This window comes from Aythya ferina (genome assembly GCF_964211825.1).
Source record: "Aythya ferina genome assembly, chromosome: 13".
NCBI classification, from domain to species: domain Eukaryota; kingdom Metazoa; phylum Chordata; class Aves; order Anseriformes; family Anatidae; genus Aythya; species Aythya ferina.
The window spans coordinates 10,757,624-10,770,180 of NC_140311.1; the positions used below are offsets into that span (position 1 = coordinate 10,757,624).

General features: G+C 36.3%; 2 long non-coding RNA genes across 8 annotated transcripts in view; one reads left to right on the forward strand and one right to left on the reverse strand.

Moving 5' to 3' along the window:
* The window catches only part of LOC311444194, a 191,960-nt gene extending 183,615 nt beyond the window's left edge, over positions 1 to 8,345 (reverse strand). For all 7 annotated transcript variants that reach the window (XR_014697700.1, XR_014697701.1, XR_014697702.1 and 4 more), the window contains exon 1: positions 8,250 to 8,345. This is a non-coding gene — a long non-coding RNA (uncharacterized lncRNA). The remainder of the gene's footprint in view (positions 1 to 8,249) is intronic.
* Positions 8,101 to 12,557, forward strand: part of LOC311444192 — a 141,951-nt gene continuing 137,494 nt past the window's right edge. The window contains exon 1 of the long non-coding RNA XR_014697699.1: positions 8,101 to 8,594. This is a non-coding gene — a long non-coding RNA (uncharacterized lncRNA). The remainder of the gene's footprint in view (positions 8,595 to 12,557) is intronic.

The following is a 12,557-nucleotide window of genomic DNA, read 5'->3' on the forward strand; positions in this document are numbered from 1 at the left end:
GATGCTCGTAGTTTAGGATTAGGACGAACCAGAGCAAACAGGCAGAGCATGACAAGAAAAACTGTTGAGGGTCAGAACAGTCATATCTCAACATAAGTCCAATTAGGAACTCAAAGCCAGCTCAAAGCTTGCTGTGGGGAAATGCAGGTTCTTGTTCTTTAGTGGGGTTACTCCCAGACTTTATTCATTCAAAAGGCTTTTTTTTTTCTTCTCACAGCCATCCTTGCAGTTCCCCCAAATCTCTCCTGTAGCCCCAAGGAATATTGAATAAGCTGCTCACCTACAATGGAGAAACGAAAACTAGTTTCCTGTCAGACTAATCCAAAAATCCCACTCTGACTGCTGGAGTGTGCTTTTTGACATTCTGCTAGAAAGCTCATTTTGTTGCTTGCACTTTTCATATTCAGAGGTGGTCCTGGTAAACCATACATGTATACTCCATGTGATGACCTCTCATCTAATCATCTGAAAAAGCCTATTCATGAAAAGTGTTGAACAGGAATACAGAAGAAAACAAGAATTGTGGTCTTTGTTTTTGAGAAGGAACAGTGGGGCAAGTAGAGACTCATTGTCCCAAACTGTTATGATGCTGGCTTTCATCTCAATCAGTGCAGTGACCTCCACTTCCCTCTGCTACCAATATCATGCTTAAGGCCACATCTGGGCCTTCTTGATATTTATTTGGAGCTTTACACTGACTGGCACTCTGAACAGAGATAGCAACACATACTCCTGGTACTTGGTTCATCCTTGTGGAATGTACCTTGAGGTGCAAATGGAAGAATGTTGTAAGATTTTATTGTAAAAGCTTATTTTCAGAATGCTATTGGCTGGAACACTAATTTTTTTTTTTTTTTCAGCCATGAAAATGCATGACTACAGACAACATAAAACAAGTGTAATTTCATTAAAATTACAACAGCTTCCATTCCTCTGGTGTGGCAGCTGAACTGCTTTTTCTTTCTGTTAAAGACAGATTTTGAAATTGCAATGCTTTTATTTATTTACCTTACCTGAAGATATTCCACAAGTTACAATTAAAATTACATCTATTGTTGCGGTTGCAGGTTCAAACTGCACAGGTTTTAAAATTATAGTTCAATAGTTTGTGTTTAAAATAGACTTTTGGAAAACAGATTTCTTCTGTACTGCAACAGAACTGCTCTTTTTTTAGAGAGCCATTGGTATATCTTGGAAAGAAGTCCATGAATTTAAAAGACGTTAGACTTTTAAATAAGCAAAGAACAAACAGATAAATTAGTAGTACTGTACCCTAGTTACTTGACACAGAAACACTTACCCAAGCAAACATACCACTGAATTCAAAGAGGTTCTTCGGGGAAAATGGCAATTTATATTGCCATTATATGTGAATATAATATACATTATATAATACTATATATTATATATATTTATAATGGAAAATACAATTTATATTAAAAAGGGGCTAGAGATACTTAGAGCAGATACATGCCATTTTGGAAGAGTTAGCATGCCCCAATTGCAGACACTAATGAATTTATATGGCTACTTCAGGTAATACTATGCAAATATAAAAAACTGTGTAGATGAATAAGTTTTATTATTTAAAATACAAATATTACAGTAAAAATAAAACAACTGTCTAATGAAAAATAAAATATTGATGTTTAGTAATTGAGCTCTAAGGCAAACATTGCTATTTGTGTCCCAACATGGTGCATTTTCTGGTGAAGTTATAAGCTTCCCACCTCACTTGAAATACTCTTATTTAAAAACCAGTTCTCATAGACACAGAGCCACAAATGCTTAAATGTGTTACTCACTAGCATTCCTTCTCTACTAGAAAGATGAAACTTTTATTTAACCGGTAACGAAAGCATACAATTTATTACCAAAAACCAATGCAACAACAATAACAGAAACAACCAACCCCAAAACTCTCAATTGATAATGTTCTCTTGAATTGACTGGACTCCAAATGACAAAACTTATTGGGAATTTGAAAGGTAGTCTTAAAAACCTCTAAGTAGATAAAAATATTGAAAGCCCTAAAGTAGCTGCAAAAGTAGGAATGATGTTGCTAAGATAGCCTAGTGAATAAATAGAAGCAATTTACTACAGATTCATTGAAAAAGATCTGTAATATTGCTATTACCACAAATCTCAATTCTTGAGTAAATTTTCTGAAAGCAGATCGCATAAGAACAGTGGCTCTAGGCTACATCCTGAGCTCTCGAGCACAGACAGTTTTTTCAACACAGGGTCAAAGATTAATTACTTGATATTAATATATTTCTTAAGCCAATATTAGATGAAACGGTAGGGTAACAAGGCTGGAAATTGGCTTTATATTGCTGGAAGTATATTACTTTATTCTACTACTGCACAAAACCCTCCTTTAATAAAACAAGGATTTTAGCTATAAAGTTCAGCACTTGATAGGAACTACCGCAAACTTCAGAGATGTTCAAACCTACATTTAACTGTTTTATTTAAAATATTATCAGGAAAAAGTAAATGTGCAGAGGATCTTGCAGGAAAGATAATATGAACGAGGTCTGGAGACAGCTACAGAATTTGGGACTTGGCTAAATACAGCTTGGGCAGCTATACAAAGGCAGAAGCACTTCATGCTTGCCTTAGCACAAATCTGAACTGCTTTGCTAACCCGGTACTCCCTTAGAGACTGCGCCACAATGAGCTGTTGACAATGTACAAAAGCATAACAGTACTCCTGACTATCTTTGTCAGATTCTAATGATATCTAGATATAGGAAAAAAATCAAAAGTAAAATATTTGTTGATGTAGTGAATCTAAAATTAGAATAATTACCATGGCAACCCATTTAGCCTTCTTTCAGGAAAGATTCCCAACATGTTTTATTTGCTCCTTATTTAAAAGGCAATCTGCTACTCATTAGCAACACGTATCACTTCTCATATCCTCGAAGAAAATCCAGCATCTTCAATAAGTTAAGTAAAAAATAAATAAGTGAAGTGCACAAGTCATATGAAATAACCATACATATAATAACTGCAAATATGTTTAGTGAAATTAGCATGTATAAAATATGCTCTGCTTTTTAAGTGGAATTTTGTTTGGGAGAGTTGAGCCATGTGCAAGAAAGGTACCACCATCGTTTCTAGTACATTATGTCTATGTTTTTGAATGTAATTAAAAGTCAATGATTCCTTTAGGAAAGCTATAAGGCTTGCTCTGTCACCTACTTTGTCACCTTCCGTATCTTTTTACCATCTGAAAAAGACTTGCTCCCTGATGAATACCCTAGCACCAAAACATCACCTGTTTAGGTCCCTTTCATCCACTGCATGTGTGATAGTACAATGAGAAGATGCCACATGGCTTCAAATGAATCTCTCTATTCTGTGAAAAAATTACAAAGATACTGAGTTGGAACTACTTTCTCACTAGTTATATAGAAGAGAAACTGTTCAAAAAGAAATTCTCATCTGAACTTTTATTCCCTAGTTCAAGGTCCATACAGGTTTCTAATAATGAAAACTTTGTATGACAAATTCCTGGCACCACTTACTGCCACAGAGCATTGCACATATCAGCAAGTGCATCCCTGAGTCAGGCATTCACTGCCACATGGCTAGAAATCCTCTGTCTTCAGCAGGAAAGAGCAGATAGCCCTGGAACTTGCATAGCACTCTGTTGCAACTGCATGCCTAATCTGAGCCAGCTGCACAGATGGTTAAATCTCTAGAAGCTGTCCTCAGGAGCAAGGACATAGCCCTGAACTCTTATTCTCTTCATATCCCTAGCTCTTATCAGAAAGTAAATAGATTCAAGTGTTCTCTCGCCTCCTTTACTGTATTACAAAATGCTTTGTTTTCACTGGAAAATTCCTGGTACTGCTAGAAAGGTACTTTCACCCCTTCAGCTATACAAATCATGACTCAAAACATGAGGGGTTATGGAAATGGTCAAATAAGAACCTACTTGATAATATAAAGTGATGCAAGGAGCTCTGAGCATTACAACTTGCCCTGTGTTGTGGTTTAACCCAGCGGGCAGCTAAGCACCACACAGCCAGTCACTCACCTCACCCCAGCATGACGGAGAAGAGAATCAAAAAGATAAAAGCATGAGAACTCCTGAGCTGAGATAAAGATGGTTTAATATGAAAAAACACACACACACAGATTAAAGTGATGCACAGTGTAATTGGTTGGGCATCACTTGGATGTTGGCAATCAGTCCCTGAGCAACAGCAGCCCCCCTGCCAGCTCCCCCCAGTTCTATTGTTCCACCTGACACTACACAGCATGGGACATTCCTTCTGCTGGTTTGAGCCAGCTGTCCTGGCTATGTCTCATCCCAGCTCCTTGTGCACCTCCAACCTCCTTGCTGGCAGGGCGGTGTGTGAACCCAAGGAGTCCTGGGCTTTGTGTAAGCACTGTTCATTAACACTAAAACATCGGTGTGTTATTGATATTTTCCTTCCTAAACACAAAACATAGCACCATACCAGCCCCTATGAAGAAAAACTATCCCAGCTGAAACCAGGACACCCTACAATGCCACAGACATTGTAAAATTGTGTTGTGATAATCTGTGACATGCTCACAGATTCTGCACAATCCTGCTTACTTCCAGTTTAGTAACCAGTTCCACACGGCTATACTGCTTCTGAAGAGAAGACTATATCACAGAGTTTGGTGAGCAAATGGTGCAGCAACCATTTACTTTAACCTAATTTCTTAAAGATTCCATGATTAATTCTGATTTAACCTTATGGCAAGGTATAAGGTTGCAAAAGCATCCAGGAGCTCACTGGGATTGCAAATGATTCCCTTCTCCCAGGATTAAAAGTTGGATAACCGCTGCAAAGACTCACTTAAGCATTAGATGATACACTAAACTTCCTTTGAGACTCAGTAGTTGTGTTAAGTGAGCAGACAAAATATCCAGCATTAAGACAGGGCCATTATGTATAAAATGTAATTACATTGCTAGCACTGTTTGAACAAGTGCATTGACTATCTCTGCAGGTGTAGATGGTGCTGGCTCCTACCCCAATATATGAAAAATGAACACAGTAAAATAATAGCTGTTGCTTAGAGATATTAACTTTTGAGAAAAAATAAGGGATCAAACCCAGCAGAATTCACCCCCAAGTCCTCTGGACCTCAAAGCAATGACCCATAATTGAAAGTGATCAAATATGCATGATTTGTCTTAGTTTCTGCTCTGCTAACATAATGGAACTTTACACTAAAGACAAAATGAATACCAAGAATGACATTTTTCTGATTGTATTGGTTCTCTGGTGAATTTTTCTTTGGGGGAAGTTGTAATTAAAGAAAATTAGAGAAAAGTTAAAGACAACTTTGTTACACAATAAGAAAACAAAGGCAGGATTCTTTTATTTCTAAGTGAATTCTTCCATACTTTTATTGAAAAGGCATGTTTCAAACTAAAGCTGATTAAAACCATTCTTGCTTAAGCTTTCCATGAAAAATTGCCACTCTAATTGGCCTGACTGGACTCTGTCCTGCCTGATACATGATGCCTTGAGAGCAGAGAATAGGAACAGAAGGCATCCAATTACATTCCGTAGAGAATATGGCAACATTTCCTGAGCAAAAGAGCATGTATCCTTTCTAGAGTAAATATTTTGGTTAATGATGAAAAAGTTGATGAAAACAGACACATCTAAAAAAGTTTGTTTCTAAGAAGACCTCACAATTCTTGTTAATAACTTCCTATTTGAACAATACTCTATAAAGTTTAGATGTATACAGCTACATGCTAAGTGGCCAAATACCTTTATTTTCTTGATTGTAAATATTTAACCATTATGAAACTTTCCTCACTTAAATTTTCATGCAAATATTTACTTTGAGAAAAATCTGTGGGCAGCATCCTAGCTGATAATGCAGTAAGATTCCACAGCTTTAACACAGGATCACATTAGGACAGAGGTCTTCCCATAAACATCCAGGTATGTCCTTGGTGACTCTTTCCTGTGTCAGTTTTGAGATACAACCCAGTAACTTTTAGAAACTTGTTCTTCATTAATACTAAAAACCTCTAGCAAGTGAAGTGAGGTTTCCAGTTTAAACACAGTTGGTCTGAGGTCACAAATTGGCTCTACAACCTTTAAGAAATATGTCAGAACAGTTACAAGAACTCTATATATGCATTACTACAGTTGTTGCCTGAGTTACAGCAGCATTTTGACATGACAACTGGTGATACACGCATGTTGTTTCAGCACTAGATCAAGTGCAGTCATGCTAGCTAAATATAGGAGGGAGAACAAACACTTCTAAGTTCTGACCTGGTCATTTTCATAATTGCTTTGCAGGTTACTCAGTGGCAGAGAACCAAGTACCACAATTAAAGAAATGCACAATTTTTACAGACCTAAATAGGACAGCGTGACGACCACCAGCACAAGTTAACTTCTATAAAGTTCCTAACTACACTATAAAGAAACAAAACCAGGAGGAATTTTTTATTAAAACACAGAAAGGAAGAAAACTCAGTAGTGGAAAATTTCAACTGCTTTTTCAATAGCATTTGTCACAGATACTTGTATATGCATTAATACATTTTAATAAGGATTTATTAATATTCTAGAATAATTGGACACATCAAGACAAGTATTTAATTGATTTGTAAATCTACCCATCTACCTGAAGATCTCAGAATACATCTGGTGTTGTTCCAAAACTAATTGCAGTCTACAAACTATAAGACTATTTATTTTTACAGAAAATTAGTCATTTGCACACACTATTGAGAGGCACGTGAGACAGCTTGGCATAATGAAAGCCAGAGGTCTGACAGTTTTATACTCGTATCTCTGAGCATATACATTATGTTCCAGATATATCTGAAACTGTTAATATTCTGTAGCTATTCATATTAATGTGCAGGTGAGATAAATCATGTCTTTTTTTTCTACGATTTTAATCTTTTGTCCTTGAGATAGAAAAAGCTCTCCTTTCTCTAGAATATAAGCATATTTTGTTTGCATTTAAAGAATTTTTCTAATGACTGTTTTCCCAAGTCATTTTTTCTTGCTCAAAGTGAAAGTCATGCAACCATAATTATCAATAGCAATAAAAAGTCAGATAATAAGCTTTCTATTAATATAACAAATAAGCTATATTTTTAGATCCAGCAGAAAAGATAAACCCTTTCTAACACTGTTTTTGTTTTCTGGCTGTAATAATTTCCTGTATTTACTTATGAATAGGGACAAAAAGAATGTGTATAATAGTTAGGTTGATGCCTATGAAATTAAGACAGAGAATAAATTTCCAGGAACACACTGTAAGAAACTCACCAAACCCCCCATCATAAACCCCTAAATACATCCTCTACCTTCTGTCCAGTTATAAAAAGTGGCTAGGAATTTTAGCTCAATTTTATAGTCTAGGAGCCAAAAGACTTTCACCCTTTGCATTGGTATTCTAGATTTCAGCTGCTGAACTTTTAAAAAAAGCATGCCTTGATGAAACCCAGAGGGCAATAAAAGCATCAGATCTTTGTCAAAAGAGGAAGGTAAATCAAAAAACAGTAGATCAAATTCCAATTTTGTTTATCGTGCATATAATCCATTGCCCAGGTAAAAGAAACAGGACAGGAGCAGAGATCTGCCAAACCTCCTCATAGCACTTTCCATGCCCACCCCGAGATTCAGATGCATGTCACAGTGCTGGCAGACTCAGCCTGGCTATCAGTAAGTTATGTACACTGGAGATAACCTATTTCATGAAAATATTATAGATAAGAGTTTCTACATATTATTTCCTTTCATAGATGCAATCACAAAGTAATTAGTAGCAACAGTTCTCAGATTAACAATATTTAGATAATGTTAAAATAAAACAGACATGCCTAATGCTCTCAGGAATTTATTTATTCACATAACATTGTTGCTAAATAAGTTAATTTACAGCACTTATATACTCCTAGGAGACAGTTCTGGAAACTAGAAGCAACAGCTGTAACCTTATGTTACACATTGCAAAGTCACCACCATCAGCTGCGTTCTAACAACTCAGACTAACACAGCTTTTAATCGATTAATTACTTATTTTGTCATGATTCCAGGTACAGCTGTGAGGCAACAAAGCCTCAGGTTCCCCATCAGAGGTGCTCCCACCACATGGGCCCAACTGTCTGTGGTGCAGGGCAGGCCTCGCACTTCTTGCCTCACTACAGCTGGAGGGAGAAGCTCCTGGGCTCCCACCGCACAGTAAAGAAAAAAACTGTAGAGCATTACCTTAAAAACAGGGGAAAGGAGGGCTTCTCCATCTCCTTATCCTGCTGCTGAAGCATGAAGACACTCTGAGAGTGACCTTCACCCTTCTAAGAGCTGATCGCCATTCTCTCCCCACCCTGATGAGGGCCAGGCTTGCCCTCCACCACAGGTGGCACTGGGCCTTCTGAACACGGATGCGGGGGATAAAGAGCCTGTTTTTCCTCCTCATAGGAAATAACATGACTCTACAGCTAGCAGGCTACTAAAGAGAGAGCTGTGTAGTAGTAAAGGAGCTGCTGGGCTATGGAGGTCTGCAAGCTGAATCTGCAGGATGATGGCAGTACGGCAGGAGCCTGGGGCGTACAGGTAGGTCCTGTGGCTGTCTTAGGAGTGGGCTGGTCGTCTCCATGTCTCCCTAGAGCACATAAAGGGGAAAAAAAGTAACTGTTTACTGCTCTGTTTGGCTTGGTGAGTTAGGTTAGGAGGTGAATAGTAAAGCAGGATGACTTGGAATGTAAATAACTTAATTAAGGACAGAAGCGTAGGGGGATTATGAGGTTTAATCTTGTTTTGCTCTGAGGACTCCCTAAAGTATCAAATGAGAAAGTTAAGGACATACATTTGAGAAATGGGCTCTCTGATATGCTTGCTATTAGCACTGGATAAGTTGCTTTCTCTCATTTTCTTATTTAGTGTGCAACTTCAAGTGGGGTCAAATTAAAATGATTAACTAATGCTTTGTAGACTTTATTAGGAACACCTGTTCTACACAACTTTCTGGTATAGGTATGTGCTTTTGAAACAAGCCAGTTTAATGTTGTAATTCATTATACGTTGTAGGCTATGTTGTCTATAATATCTACCAATAACTTTACAAAATGCGTATATATATATTTGAACTTATTCAAAGTTTATTATTTGGTGGTGCTCAATCTCCTTTGTTTGCTTTTGGAGACTACTTGAGTGACTACTTGAAGTACTTAAGTTTATTAGCGTAGATCTTTTAGAACGTGACTCTGTCTTAGACAGAAAAGAGTTTGCCAAAGCAAAATTTAAACAAACATTAATTCTGTAAGCATTTTTGCATATATCTAATTGGCTTGTAGACAACATACACTTTGAGACTAGTAACAATGAGGTAAGAAACCTGTATTTTCTAAAGGTTATAGGCAACTATGGCACTGTAGAGCTGTTAGTATGGTAAATGCAAATATCACGTATAGAAATAAATCTGTTTGTGCATTTGTAGCAAGTAAGGGAAAAAACCCTACATTTCAAATAAATTATTCATGGTGTGTGATTCATTCTAACTGATGTTAATTTGACCTTGACTTGCTTTTATTGTGATGTAGAGAAATTATTCCTGTGCTCCCTACAAACGTGTTAGGGCTTGGAAATGTCACTACTCCAGCTTCCTCTCTGAACTCTTCTCTGTCATTGCTATTTAAAGAGAGACTGTACAGGTATTCAGGAGAACATTTACATTTATTTTGCATAAAAACAAAATACCTTAATTCCCCCATTAGTATGGGAACCATGTTTCTTGTACTGGTTGTGATTTTTCTATTTTTGAAGCTAGTGGAAATTGTAATTTAGGAAGTAGTCTCATACACTACGTTGAATGTAGTTAAACTGTATCATTACCCTTATTCATTAAAGTGTCTATATTTTATCTTGTCTTTGACCCTCCACCCACATCTTATTTCTGAGATAAGCACTGTATGCTTTGCATAACACATCACATAAGCAAGAGGTCTTTCATTTTAAACAGCTTAATGCAGCTGTTGGTTTTACCATACAAATCAGAGCAAATATGCAAAAATGGTTATGTTGATCTTTTATTTTCTAGCTGCCTAATACTAATTTCATTTTTTCTTTATCAGGGCAACATTGTCTGCATTAAATGTTATTAGTATGATACCTGTGTTTTTTTTTAGAAGGGATTTCAGCAGTCAGCCATCTTGTTTATGATGTGCTGTTTAAAAGAGTCTTGTTTATAGTTGCTTGTATCAATAATGTGTCTTATACATGTTGATTTTCAGAACATACAATATATGTTATGTCTGAACTACATCTTGAACTAATATTTGACCTGTATTCATGCTGTATGGATAACTCCTGATGAAATTTTAATTAATTTTCTCCATGTTTTTGACATTGTACCCCGTTGTTACTGGAATGGATGATTGCAAAATATTCTGTTTTGGAATTCTGGAGTTCTGCCTTACAATTTTGTTATCTGATTGAGCTATTTATTTTTCAAAAATCTGATGGGTTTTCAAATACTAAATGCTATGTGAGTGCCAGAATAAATATCATACCTTCTTAAATGATTTCTGTAAAATGTGTAAATGTTAGTATATGTTATGCTACGTTATTTATATTCAGATAAAAGTTCTCTGTAATGAACAAAGCAATGCTTCATCTTTTATAAGATTTTCATAGTTACTAAAAAAACTATCAATTGCATCCCAATCACTTGTAACTCTAAGTACAGAATATGTAATTTAGGATAGTAGCTTTCGCTATTATACTTAAAATATTTATGTTGATTTCTTGGCATTATTATATATATGAAAAGGAAGCCATTATCTTTCTAATACTTTCCCTTAAGCTTTCCTCTTTAGTCTTCTGTTATTTTGTAGAATTTCTTATTTTGATCCAATTGGTGAGATTCCAGGTGCCAGACTATATGGAGGCATACAATCTTATTCTATTTGAGAATCACAATAAAGTTGAATTTCTGGGCTGCGTCATTCACTAGAGAACACAAACAAGAAATTATAAGGCTAACATTGCTTACATGCTCTTTCTTGTACTCAGTTTTGTGCGTCCATACCCTCAACTCAATTATGAAACAACAACTGAGTCTCATATGCCAACTACCCTCTGTTTCTCTGATGTGTCTCCAGCAGCTCTAGTTCTAAGTATTCATGGTGCAACTAATTGAATGAATTGCTTTAAGTTCAGGTAGTAAAAAATTTGTTCACTATTGTGCAGCTAAAACTCAAAAGTTTGGTCAGACTTTGCTCTTATCTTTTTCAATAACTAACACAGATGTTACTGAGGACAAAATTATCCTATCTGTGGGAGGCTTATTAATAGTAATGTTATGAGTAATTTTGAAATTTCTTATCAAACAAACTGGGTGTAGTGTTCTGTTATTAACATAAAAATAAATTGTATTATAGTATTTGAGTTATAAGTCTTCATTTATTCCTACTTAGCTTATAGTTGGAATGAACTCAGTAAAATTTCCTGTATTAATTTATTGCTACTGCTTAAACACAAAGTGAGTTACAGCTGAACATTACTAGAAAATTACTGATCTAATCAGACATACTGTGCAAGTTGCAGTCACTCGTGTTGAGGAGTAATGAATAGAGAATGAAATTGGAACACAGTTCAGGGGAATTCTGGGAGAAAGGAAACTTTGTCCTATTAAAAGTTTTGTCATAGCGAAAAGGTGTCAGTGAATGAAAGAGTTGTGTATGAACTGGATAGAAATTAGATTTTTTTTGCATATCTGAATAATAAGGCTTACTTTGGGGCAGCAGGGATGAGGGAGAAACTACTTCTTAAGACAGGTCTTTTTTTCAAAGTGAGGTTGTCCATGTCCAGCTATGATAGAGTAAGAGATTTTGTAATCCTAATAAAATGGCACCATTTGCAATCCTTGTAGTGTTTTGTAGTGAGAGTTAAAAAGATTGTCTTATAGTTGAAGTGGGCCTAGATAAATTCTGGATACTTTGCTCTGAATTGCTGATTAGCTTTCTATTGCTTAATATTACTTGACCTTCCTGTACTTTGCAAATACAGTGTAGGAAAATGTTGTAATAGTTCTAATTGCTTTGTAGAAAAAGTTATCTCCAGAAGATCTGAAACGTAGCCTATTGAGCATAACATCATAGGGTGCTCAATGATGACCATAACTGCAACAGAAATCCCTCTTTTTGGCAGAGGGCAGTGTGAGTAGGATGATTGTTATGTACAGGGTTAATAAATCCCTGATTTCTCAGGGCAGGTGTAATCTCAGGTGGGTACTGCCATTGCTGAAGAGTGAAAATAAACAGGGTTAGAGCAGGGTGAGTGGAAAGTGCTTTCTGACTTTGGATGCAAGTTTGCCGGTGTCTCGTGTCTCACATGTAATCCACAATATCATGCATTTGTACCTTACTAACAATGCATTTTTCTTCTGAACTCATGTCCTGGTATCCTGTATTGCATATTTTTCAGGTTGAAGACTTGGAAGAAATTAGTATTTTTTTTCATACCATGAAATTAGTATTTTTATACTGTTGAGGAGACTGATCTCCTTGTGTATGCATT